Source organism: Pan paniscus, chromosome 13 (assembly GCF_029289425.2).
Source record: "Pan paniscus chromosome 13, NHGRI_mPanPan1-v2.0_pri, whole genome shotgun sequence".
NCBI lineage: Eukaryota > Metazoa > Chordata > Mammalia > Primates > Hominidae > Pan > Pan paniscus.
The window spans coordinates 9,822,645-9,836,012 of record NC_073262.2 but is presented as its reverse complement, the minus strand read 5'-3'; positions in this window follow the sequence as shown (position 1 = coordinate 9,836,012).

Here is a 13,368-nt window from a genome sequence, read left to right as displayed (position 1 = left end):
GTGGTTGTCCCATCACACTTCAATGTTATTAATAGAAAGGGGAGGGGCAATACATAATTCGGACAGGCAGAAAGTACCATTGTAACCACTTTCCTGACTTCACAGAAAAAGTCCTCTTGTTTTCATCTGTAAAATGGGAACTGCGTGAATACCATTCTTCTTTTCTTCAGCCTCCAAAGAAAAAACAGATGCAAAGCCTTTTATCAATTGCAAAACAGTATACAATGTGTGTTATTACTCACAGTTGTCTTACTGTGACCAAACACTTTATAAGCCTGTGGCAAGTCAGCCTTACTCTCAGGAAGTGGACAATATTTGGGGAAGGAGAAGCAGCAGGATCTTTCAGGACAGTAGCCTTGGTGGGTCCAAAAATTCCTTGAGCGAAATGGGAGACAAAACTTTCTTCCTGCTTTGCGGTTTATCCTGTTAGTCTTGTCTCTCTTCACTCCTATTTTCTATGGAGAATTTCCTGGTTTTGGAGTTTGGGTGCGTTTTATGGAGAGGAGGCAGAACATCTTTAGCTCCAGCAGAATGAAAGGATACATGCAAAGGAACCTAGCACAGTATGTGGTACCCAGTTCCCCTTTAACTTGGCTTTATTCATTCACTCCTGGTAGGGCATTAATAAGGGATTTAGCCCCCTCCTATTGAAAACGATTAATTCAGGGAAGAGTTCAGGCAGTGTGGACAGATACAGTGTAGGCCAAGCCTGTTTCTAAGGCAGGAGCTGGGTAGGGAGGGTGAGAAGGGCGAGAAGAATAGGGAAATATGTGTCGTCTGTGTTGCTGCTGTTGCAACCACCACTACATACAAACAAGTGAAAAAAAAAAAAAAAGAATTGTCCATACCGGAAAGTGTGCTGTTTTGGAGGAGGCTGGGGAAAGTGTGGATGGCTCGAGTGGGTCCTGTTGGATTGAAGTCTGACAGTGGTGATTCCCTTCAACAAATGGTCGGGGTGGGAGGGTACACACACACACACACACACACACACACACACACACCCCACATGCAGCGCCCAGCCTCCGATTTCAGCGCTGGCAGGAGATAACCATCCTTAGCTCGCCTTTCCAGGGTTATTTTTGGCTGAGGCTGTTCGCTGATGGCAAAAGGTTTCAGCCCCCTCCCAAATCCCTCCCCGTGCTTGTTCTAAAGAGAAACTGGTGCGTGTAGGCTGCGCACTCCCAGGGAGACAGGGAGACCGGCCTGGCGCCGGAGAGGAACCCGGACTCTGCCCAAAGTCTCGCCGCCCGCCGGCTGTTTTCTGGCGGAGGGTGTGCCCCGGAGGGCGGCGATCGCGCGTGAAGGCTGGGGCCAGGCGCGGGTGCAGGCGTCACCGGGGTCCGGCTAGCAGGCCCTGGAATCAGGCTTTTGGGACACCCCGAAAGTGAGTCCAACTTGGGGAGAAACTGAGGACACCTCGGGCGGTCTGGCAGCGGAGGTGGGCGGGAGAAAACTTTACAGGAAGGCAGAAGCAATCTCCGCCGAGGGAGTCAGCGAGCAGCTGCACGGAGAGGAGGGGCGGGCAGTCCCCAGGCGGGCGGGTGCAGGGCGCAGGGTGCCGACCTGCCGGAGAGGGGGCCTGGGCGCGAGGCGGAGTCCCGGTGCGCGGCCAGGTGGGCGGAGGCCCCCGGCAGGCTGCAGATTGCCTCCGGCCCCGGAAGCCTCAGCAGGACCGGCCAGGAGGCGCCACGGAGGGGAGCCCCATCCCGGTGCTGACAGTGCCCACCGCGCCCTACGAGGACCGGCGGCCGGCCGGCGGCGGGGGTCTGCGGCGACCTACCGGCCTCTTCGAGGGCCAGCGCAACAACCTGCCCAAATTCATCCAGAGCGTGCTATCGTCCATGGACCTGCGCGACCGCCGGTGCTGCACCACGGTGGTGGGCAGCGACGGCAGGTACTTTAGCAGGACGGCCATCGAGATCGTGGGGCACATGGCTGCGGCCAACGGGGTGAGTGTCCGGATGCCCCTCGCTTCCTGCCGCGCTGCCGCCATGCCCTCTCCTAGCCCTTGTCCCCCTGCTGCCTCCGGGCCCAGCTGGGTGGCCCCTGCCCGGCCCAGGCTTTGCTTCCTCACTCCTGCGTCCTCACCCTCCAGCGCCCCACTCCCGCCGCGCTCGCAGCCTCCCCGGCGCACCCCGGACACTGGGTTCTATTAGTACCCACCGCCCCCAAAAGCCTTGAGGGGTGTCCGTCGTTCCTGGAGCCACTCCGGGTGCCCTGGACTCTTCTCCGACTCTGCACACATCCCGCACCTGCTCATTTTTCTTTCGGACATTCTCTTACCCGGCCCTGTAGATTCCAAGGCATCTCCCAGTTTTCCATATTGTTCCCAACGTGTTCACTGCCCACAGTCCCCACACAAACTTCTTTCCCAGGCTCACAACATAGTCCCTCTGCCCCGTGCCCTTTTTGCAATAATCTGCCAGTCCCCTAAGTCTTAGCTCTGCCTATTTAACAGTAGTGGTGTCTCAGAACACACACACACACACACACACACACACACACACACACACACACACGATCCCTGACATATTTGGCAAGAGTAGGTCCTGAAGGTTTTTAATATTTTGGTTCTTTAACCCAGTGGAATTACTGAATGATTTATTTAATTAGGGTAGGGATGGAGTGGATCCATTTGTTTGATGCTAAACAGCCTGAGCTCGCAGTTCCCAGGGGGCATATCTCTAAATGGTCTGAAATGAGATTTGCAGTGGTTTTCTTAATGCAATTCCCAACTTCTCTCCAAATGCCTTTTGACATTTGACAACATTTCATGCCTCTTCCCCTTTCGCTTTTCATCCTTGTTTTCTCTCCCTTCTCCCACGACCTCGGTAGTCTTCTGCAATCCAGATTCTCAGACTTCGGGTTTTTCTCCCTCTGCCCCTTTCCTCTCTGTCCTATAACTAGAAGCACCTTTTGGCATAGACCCGTATCCCAGTTTCCTCTTTCCCAGGTCCAGCAGCATCTCAAGGACATCTACAAGAGGGATACCTAACTTCAGGGGTCTCTGAATGATATGTGGGAAACATCGTCTAAAAAGGTAATTTTATCCTTATTCATGCAACCAGACCCACACTCATAGAACTTGTCTTTAAGGGGAGTGTCTTGCAGATGTATAAATGAGTGTTAACATCTTTAAAAGCAAAACTGAACATTTCCCTGGCATTTGTATTCCCTCCTTCCTTCCCAACCCTTTCCTTTTCATTTTCTCATTTATTATTAAAAATATTTTTAAAGGATCTCCATGCTTCATATTTATCTACTATAATTCCTCCTTCTCGGTGTTGCAGGGATAGGGAAAGAGGATTTTTTAAAAAACACAATAAAAAGCAATTGGGAGAAACAGGGCCAGTGGTGTTGGGGTGGGTAGTGGAATTGTGATTTTTGACTCCAGTAGACAATGATGCTGGATATATGGGGTTTGATTTCTCTCTGGCTCCTCACTTGAGATTGATGAAGTTTGGCTAGAATCAGGGAGTTGAAGAGAGGTTGACAAATGGTCTTTCACTCTTCTCTGACAGGCTGTTCCTGTGGAGTGATGGAGAATAATGAGCCTTGGGAGAGCTATGGGAGCTCTCATACTCCTTCCCGAGCCAATTTTTTAGGGAGTGAGAGAAACATGGCCTGTCCAATACTTGTTGTGGTTCAGGATATTTTTGAAGCTACGGTTGTTGATTTGCATGGGAAAATTATTATGTCTTATTATTTCTTGTCCCACTTTACCATAAGGGCTCCTCAGCTTCTTACTTCAATGGGTCTTCCATGACAAACACACTTTATTAACTCTAAGAGTGGAATTTATTTTAACAGATAATTAGCATAGGTCAATATATGCTGAAAATAGAGTCAAATTAAACCTACTAGCTGTTATAAAGGACAGCTGACAAAATCCACATAGAAGCATCGACTCTTAAATAATCTGAAAGTACTACTTCTAAGAGGGGCGGGCATGGGTGAAGGGAATGGTGGACATGTTTCAGAATTTCAAACGCCAACTTTAACCAATCGTTTCCTCATTTAGTTCACCTTCTTGGGGGCTTATGCTAAAGTGAAGTGAATAGCCATAAGGCTGGCTTCAGGAGAAAGGTGGTCTAAAAGAACTGGATAATTATAAGCAAAATTGGTCTCGAATGATTGAAAATTGATGAGAATGTGCTTGTCTCCTGATTTGGCATCCTGAGTTAGACTCAGGAATACTGAATATGGATCCCAAAGGCTTTGGTCTTTTTTGATATCTTATTGGATAATCATAAGCAGGCTAGAAAAATAGGAAACTAGAATTTTTTCTCTTTGAACTGACAAATCTGACCAGTGGGCTGCATTCTCTATATCTGAAAAATCTTGGTTTTGATTGAAAAAGTTAATTTTACAAAGCAATTTTCTTTTTTTAAATTAAATTTCATTTTTTTTTGACACAGGGTCTCACTTTGTTGCCCAGGCTGGAGTGCAATGGTACAGTCTTGGCTCACTGTAGCCTTGACCTCCCCAGATTCAGGTGATCTTCCCACCTCAGCCTCCTGAGTAGCTGGGGCTATAGGTGCACGCCAGTACGCACAGCTGATTTTTGTGTTTTTACTACTCATAGGGTTTCTCTGTGTTGCCCAGTCTAGTCTCAAACTCCTGATCTCAAGAGATCTGCCTGCCTTGGCCTCCTAAAGTGTCATGAACCACCATGCCCAGCCTACAAAGCAATGTTCTAGGAAAAACTACAGTTACTCTTTGATTATGTAATTGCTGGAGAAGAAAAGCATGGCATTTCTAAAATGATGAACTATATTACTTATATTTTAATATCTCATAAAGTTTGAAATAGACATTTCAAACATAAACATGTATAAAAATTTTTATAAATTATAAAATCAAAAACATTTTACAATTATTTTATTATAAAATTATTATAGAATCAAAAACATTATAAATTTAAACAACTTTTTTAAAAATTTATTTTGGGATTTCCCATGGAGTGATGGAGAATAATGAGCCTTGGGAGAGCTATGGCAGCTCTCATACTCCTTACTGGGCCAACTTTTTAGGAAATGGGAGAAATATACCCTGTTCAATGTTTATTGTGGGTCAGGATATTTTTGAAGCTATAGTTGTTGATTTGCTTCAAACTTTAAAAAATTATTATAAAATTATGGGATGTAAAAAAATTTATTATAAAACTTTGAAATTTTCAAACTTTCAGAAAAGCAGAGAGATGAGATTAATGGCACTCACAGGCAAGCATAGAACATAGATTGTAAACATTTTGCTATATTTGTGTCATGACTATTTTTTGCTTGTGTTTGAAAGTATATTAAAGAAAATGATATTTTACCCCTAAATTCTTTAGTACAGATTTCTAAAAAAAGAAGAACATTTTCCTGTATAGTTACAAAATCATCTTTTCAAACAAAATAAAAAATGGCTTTTTTATATCATTTATTACCCAGTCCACATTCAGATTTCCTCAGTTATTATGAAATGTCCTTTTATTTTTTGAGACAAAGTCTTGCTCTTTCACACAGCCTGAAGTGCAGTGAAACAATCATAGCTCATTGCAGCCTCAAACTCCTGGGCTCAAGTGATCTTCCTGCCTCAGCTTCCTGAGTAGCTAGGACTATAGGTGCACACCACCATGCCCAGCTAATTTATTGTTTTTGTAGAGATGGAGGTCTTACTACGTTGCCCAGGCTGGTCTCAAACTCCTGGCCTCAAGTGATCCTTCCAGCTTGGTCTCCCTGAAATATCTTTTGTGGCTGGTTTGTTCAAATTAGTTTCTTCTAATCAAGGGACACACATTGCATTTGATTATTTAGCTCAAGACTGTTTTAACCTGGAAAATACACATACTCTTTGTTTATGTATTTATTTAGTGAAATTGACTTGTTGAAAAACTAGTCAGTTGTCCTGTAGAATATTTCCCCTTCTGGAATTTTCTGGTTGCTTTTTATGGTGTCATTTAACTTTTCACTCTGTTTTTTCCTGGTTAACTGGAAGTTAGTTCTAAAGGCTTTTAGGCCTGCTATAACAAAATACCAAAAACTGGATGACTTATAAAGAACAGAAATGTATTTCTCACAGTCCTAGAGGCTAGCAAGTTTAAAATCAAGGAGCATGTGGTTTTGATATCTGGTTAGGACCAACTTTCTGGTTCATAGATTGGCTTTCTTGCTGGGCCCTCACATAGTGGGAGAGACTAGCTAGCTCTCTGGGGCCTCTTTTATAAGGGCACTAATTCCAATCATGAAGCCTCTGTCCTTATGATCTAATGACCCCCTAAAGGCCCCACCTTTTAATACCAGCACCTTTGGGGTTAGGATGTCAACATATTAATTTGGGGAAGACATACACGTTCAGCCCATTGCAAGGTTTAGTTAGATTCAGGTTCAACTTCTTTTTTTAAAGACTATTTCATAGGCAAAAATGTGTATTCACATCCCATCATTAGTGATGGTGAGATGATCGCAAGGTTAGGGTGATCACTGCCTATCTCCTCTGCTATATTCCCCCTTGGGTCAAGCCAGTAGTCTGTGACGTGAACTTTGTACCATGTGTATATTCAGTTATATTCTGTATCAATTGTTACTTGATGGTTTTAGCATTTATTAATGATCTTTGCTTGAGTTGATTATTTCATTAGGGGTTTCAAAATGGTGAATTTCTAATTCTCTAATTCTATCTACATGCTTTAGCTGGCATTTTTCTATAAGCAGACCATTTTCTTCACAACTGGGTTATTTGGCTACCCTGAAACATAGTTCCTTCCGGGAAGGCAGAACATATGTTTATTTCTGTCTTTTAAAAATTACTGGTGTTTGGAGTGAAGATTAGGTGAGCTAACTACCTCCACAGGTGACAAATGAATTTTGTTTTGTCTCACTTTTGCTTTTTTGAATATCACTGTGGCTGCTTGGATTTTTATATTTAATTTGAATGGATTAGGGAATAAATGAGAAGATAGGTTTTATCTGTTTCTGTAGTTTTTATGTGGCTGTGTGAACTTACTTTTAAAAATTCCCAGAAATATTTTAATTCCCCTTTAAAGATATAAACTATGTCATACTATAAAGCAAAAGAAAAACCAATCATGTGAAGAGTAAATAGTACCGTTTAAACGAATTGTGGTTAAGCTTAGTTTGTACCTAATTAGTTTTTTATTTTCTTTCTACTTTTATCTGCTTCAGAGCCTCTTCAGTGGTTTAGATCTTCTATGTGTCAAATTATTCTAATCTCTTAAAAAGTTTAAGAGCTAAAATACAACACAATGACTACAAGAATGCCTTTGTCCTTTTCTGGGTAGGTACACCTAAGGCAACTTCTTTTTCTCTTCTTTGTTCTCTTCTTCTTTCTTATTCTTAAATCATCTTCAATATTGGACAGATGACAGCACTATGCCTGCCTCAAGATGTTTCTGACTTTTTCTTTTTCTTTTTCTTTTTTTTTTTGAGATGGAGTCTTGCTCTGTCACCCAGACTAGAGTGCAGTGGCACAATCTTGGCTCACTACAACTTCTGCCTCCTGGGTTCCAGTGATTCTCCCAACTCAGCCTCCTGAGTAGCTGTGGTTACAGGCATGCACCACCACGCCTAGCTAATTTTTTGTATTTTTACTAGAGACGGGGTTTCACCATGTCGGCCAGGCTGGTCTTGAACTCCTGACCTCAAGGGATCTGCCTGCCTTGGCCTCCCAAAGTGCTGGGATTACACGTGTGAGCCACTGCACCCGGCCGTTTCTGACTTTTTCTGAAGTCTTCTTTCTCTGGAGATGACATTATATAATAGCACTGTTCAATAGAAGTTTCTTTGATGATGGAACTGTTCTATAATCTGCATTGTCCCAGCCACTAGCCATATGTGACTACTGTAACACTTGAAATGTGGCTAGAGCAACTGAAGAACTGAATCTTGCATTTTACTGAATTTTAATTAATTAAAATAGAAATGCAAATAACCATAAGTGGTTAGTAGCTACCATACTGGACAGCAAAGATCTATAATTCAGCATTTAAAATCGATTTTGTTTTGTTTTCAAAAATGGAGTCAGACTGTTACAACCCAAAAGAACTGTAGGTTAAATTAAGGTAAATCCCCAAATACTACATACACATTTGGGAAATCCAAACCAGATTTTTTCATGTGATAACCACACCCTCTTTTGACTTTAGCCTTGGAGGTAATGGAGTATGGCAGAGAAAACCCTGTATCAGCAGCTGGAAGACTCACCTTCTTTTCCTAGCTCTGCCATATATTGACCAAAAGAGTCAAAGTCCATTCAGATGGTTGAAGGGCCTTGGAATTTTGTTTTTGGTTTTCACATACAAGTTGGAGGGCAGATGCGTTAGCCTCTTGAAATACCCAGAAACCACTTGTTTCCTCATCTAAAAATCAGGTATGACAGGATCATTTAATTATACTGGAAATCAGATGAAGCACTGCATATGAAAGCACTTTGTAACATCGATAGCACTGGGAAATGTAAAGACCTTTTACTGAAATATAAAGGTGTATGGTCAACTGAATATATCTCAGATAGTTAGGATTTGACTGTATATATTGAATATAACCTGTAGTGGGCCCCTTGGTAAACAGCTTACAGTTTTGTTGCAAGTTTTAGCCAAGAGAAAATTTATTTGTTGACTAGTCATGCCCTTTATTGGCCACATGATGAGCAGCCAAGCTATTAACACACAGTGCACCTTGCAGAATTCAAGAATGTCTCAGTGTCTTGTGAACTAGGAAGCTGAAATGCAGTGGTATGCAGAAGGCTGGCTCAGTAGGAGCCTTGGGAGTGTCCTCCAGATAGATGTTTGTGCAGGTTGTGTTTGATTCCAGTTGGCCATGAAAAGCTGGTTGCTCTAAAGAATGAGAATATACTTGGTTTTGCATTTACTAGAACTATCTGGGGAACAAATCTTGGGGTGGAAGAAAGAAGGGAGGGAGGGAAAGCTGTGCTTCAATACCTAGGGCTTCTTTCCTGGAATGGATCTGAGAATCTGGGATTGGGTGGCTAATATCTCATCTCTAGAAGGGAGAAATAACTGGGTGGTGATGGCTTTGTATTTTCTATTGGAGTTCACTAGAGAATAGGTGAATGGAATGGGCTGCTATGATCCAGACATTAGGGAGGACAGGTTTGTGATACATTAGAAAACTTGAATGAGCCCTTCTATGATTCTCTCTTCCCTCTTTCTGCTTCCCGTTCTTAATCACCATCCGCAGGTTGTGGAATTAGCAAATCTATTATGTGAGCAATAGCAAACTTACAGGAGCCCTTGGCTCCATCTATCTCCCTGTTTGTGTCAGTTCCTTCTGGATGCTTTTAGTCTGTGGTCTTCATTCACTCTTTTTATGGGGAAGTAAAAGGAGTGGGACAGATTATGAGAACAGCTGGGTCTTCCCAGTTGCTGGGGTGGTTATTTTAAGCTTTGTTTAATGTGTCCAGAGACCCAGATGGCATTTTTAACTAAGCTGCTTTATTAAATCTTGTGATAAAGCATAGTGATGTTTATTGAAAAGGCAGACAGGCATCAGCAACATTATGCGTGAAACTTGCTCTAAGAATTTTCTATAAAACATCTGTTCTCTTTGAGCCTTTTGTGAACTCTGGAAGTTTGCTAGTTTCTATACAGACTTGAGGACAAGAAGTTGGAACCCACTTTTGGAGATGTCCAAGCATAGGTATTGGAATCATTAATCCTAACCCTCTCAGTTTTAAGGCCCCGGATACCCTTCTGTTAGACAACAGTAACATGAGCAAGCACTGTAATAACCTTTAAACAAGATTATTTGGAAATAATGGACAAGAATAATTAGTATAAATTGTTTGGGGATTTTAAAATTAAAGATAAAAAGCTAGGGCTTCAATGACCTGTGCCAGCCTATAGCCTTAAGAGTCAATTTGCAAACACTCAAGATTTGGCCAATATGCCTCTACTACTTCTACTTAACACAGTCAAAGGGAAATTTTTAGAGTCTTTCATCTGATTTGACTCTCTTAGTTACGAATAAGAGGATATCTAGAATATATATGTGACTTGTTAAAATGAAAATCCACCTTCTCTGAGTCTTCAAATATCTTTCATATCTTACATTTTTTAGTCACATCAACTTTTGAAGTCATGTCCGTAGTTGTATGAAAAGAAAAATTTCAGGAACATTCAACCTCAAAAGTTCTTTTTCTTAGTCTGAAGTCGTAGAAGCATTTGACTTTTACTTTCTCTTTTTAAGTTTGTACTAGTAGGTATTTTGTATAAATATAATATTTAATTATTGCCTTTGTATTCTTTTTCTCTAGTAAACATCCTGGTTTTTAGCTATCAATATGTAGTTTTACATTTAGGGATTTCTAATGGAAAGAGAAAGGAATCTGAAATCAGAGGACGAGAGTTTATTCTACTTGACCAAACACATACACAATACTGGAAGGAGAGTTTTACAACAAATATTTAATATCTATGACATGTAAAACGTTTTTTGAAATCAAGAAAATTCAAACAATTCAATACAAATATCATCAATAATAACACATGAACAGGTGGCCAACCTTATTAATAACCAGAGAAATATAAATTAAAACAATCCATCAACTTGTAAAAAAGATGAAATTACCCAGAGTTGGTGTAGGTGATGGAAAATTGTCATGTTTGTATACTGTTCATAGAAGTTAAATTGACATAACTTTTTGGTCAGGCAATTTGGAAGTATATATCTAAATTAATAGAGTAGTTTTCTAATAACCTGGGAATCTCTTAATCTAAGAATCTTTACTGTAGATTTTTCTAGAACAAATGTACAAACATCTGTGTACAAGGGTACTCACTGCAGCATTTTGCTAAGGAAAAACTCAGAAAAAATCTATATGTTCAACAGAGAACAGGTACATAATTTATGACACAACTGCACAATATACACCACTAAAATAAAGGATATAAATTTATATGTAGTATGAAAAAGATGTGAATGATAGCTTGTTGGTGAAAAACAGCAATGACTGGAATATTGTGTGTAACGTAATCCTGCTTTTCTGTATATAATGTAGGCATAGAAAATAGGATTGAAAGGACATACTCTAGTCAACAGTGTATATAGCTTGGGTGGAGGGGGTGTATAATGGGGAAGGAGAGTCCCTTTTCCTATCTATTCCATATACATCTCTGGATTTAAAAGATCATACATGCATATGCATTACCTTCAAAATTAAAATGATAAAGACAAAAGGAGAAGCTTTGGATTTGAATCATGATACTACTGTTTGCAACTTCTAGGACCGTGGGTAAGTCGCCTAGCCTCCTGGGGTTTATTTCCTCATTTATAAAAATAGGGAAAGTAATAATACTTGTCTACATATCTTCTAGGGTTGTTGGGAGGATTGAATGTGATAATGGGTTACAGCGTTATGAATTATTTATTCATATAACACAATTATTATAAAAATATTTTGCTCTGATTAAAATAAAAGAAGGACGAGATCGTGTGTGTTTTTCAGTCCCAGTAGCTTTACTAACCAGAAAGCGCCTGCTGATGTGGTGATCACAGTTGCTTTGGTGCAGCTTCCTGTTGACTTTTGGCAATTCTCCACGCTGCTAGCTAAGGCTGAGGTGGCGACTGTGGAAGGTGTGATCTCCTCCCCCTCCCAGCACACATTTGTGTGCATACTCACACTCATGCACACACAAACACACACATGCACACTGTATCACAGTACATGAGGTGGCAGCAGCTGCTCCGGCATAGACTTTCACACAACATAAAGGGCTTTTTTGGTGTGGTCTGTGCATTATTTCCTGTTAAGCATGAGCTGAGTCAGTGCCATGCTTTTCCATCTGAAACCTTTCTGAGGCTCAGGCTGTGTTAAGAGCAAACCCTCTCCCCTCCATGCCCACCCCATGGCCCTCTACTGAAGCCAGATCATAATCTGCTCATTTCATGAGGATTTTCAAACCGAATGGACTGGGCCACGTGAGAGATCACTGAAAGGAACAGACCAAGCAGAGGCTAAGAGACTCCACGCTAATCTGCCGAGTCATCTGAAAATGCACAGCTGTGGCAGCTCACGGTGCTTTAAAGTACTTTGGCAGGATGTTTGTTCAGGGGGCCTGTTCCTGCAGCCCTGCTGAATGTTTGGTTAGGAGGCATAATCATTTTTTGGACAGGATCTCCCAAATGTAAGGTGATAGATGCTAATGTGGAATATAATACAGAAGATACAGCTTGGATGTCATAAATAACAATAAATTGTTTAATCTTGCTGAGTTGTAAATATATGATTGCCAGAGGTCTTTAGTTCACTGGAACATAGTATGGGGGCAGGGGCACTTAGCAAATAGGCAGTTATTATTTTCCAACCAGACAGAAATTGGTCTGATGAAATTTATCTAAAAAGGCATACACATGTATTTTAATTAATTGTGACAATTACTCAGAGAAAACACATGGCCCTAAAGAGGCTGAGGGTTTTTTTGTTCTACCTATAAATGTATATGTATATTCACCTATATTCTACCTATGTATAAGTAAGAGAATGAGTTTTTGTTTTGGGGATATATATTTATACGTATCTATACAGACAGATATACACATACTTAATTTCTGTGTACCTATTAAGGTGCGGTGACAGATGGAAAGTATTTTTAAGCATTTAGATAGCTTATTCTATAGCATATGTGTGCATATAGCCCCCCCATAAAGCTTTGTCTCTTTTCTGGATATATTTAACAAGAGGCTAGAACAGAGTCCAAAATGTCAGAAATGTTTGAACATTCCATAGAAATGAAGGAGGTGTTTCCAAATGACCTATGTTTCTATGGCAATAAATAGAACTTGTGCTGCGTTGGATGGGTCAGGAGTAAGGAATATAAACAGTGTAAGTATGGCTATTCCAGGCAGAAATCTACCTTGTAAGAACAGCTTTGTGCAGTGAGTTCGACAACATTGATCAGTTAGCAGTCCGGTTCAGTACAACATTGATCAGGTAGCAAGACGGTTCGGCAGTGCCAGTCGGAGACACAGATGGGGACAATCAAAGAAGATGCAGGTCAGGACAAGGCTGCAGACATGTACCTGTCACTACCATGGACTTCAGCAGCTTCTTAGTGAGCAGGTTTATGATCAAAGAAGAAAGACATCGTTGATATGTAAGCATGTTACAATTAATTTGCTGTTTAGTTACTAGCAAACTACATCCAGTTTTTAGTTTTTAGGTTTTTTATTCTTTTTTCTTTTTTGAAACAGGTTCTTGTTCTGTCATCCAGGCTGGAGTGCAGTCGTTATCCAAGCTCACTGCAGCCTTAAACTCCTGGGCTCCATGGATCCTCCCAACTCAGCTTCCCAAGAAGCAGGGACTACAGGTGCACACCACCAAGGCCAGCTAATATTTCTTATTTTT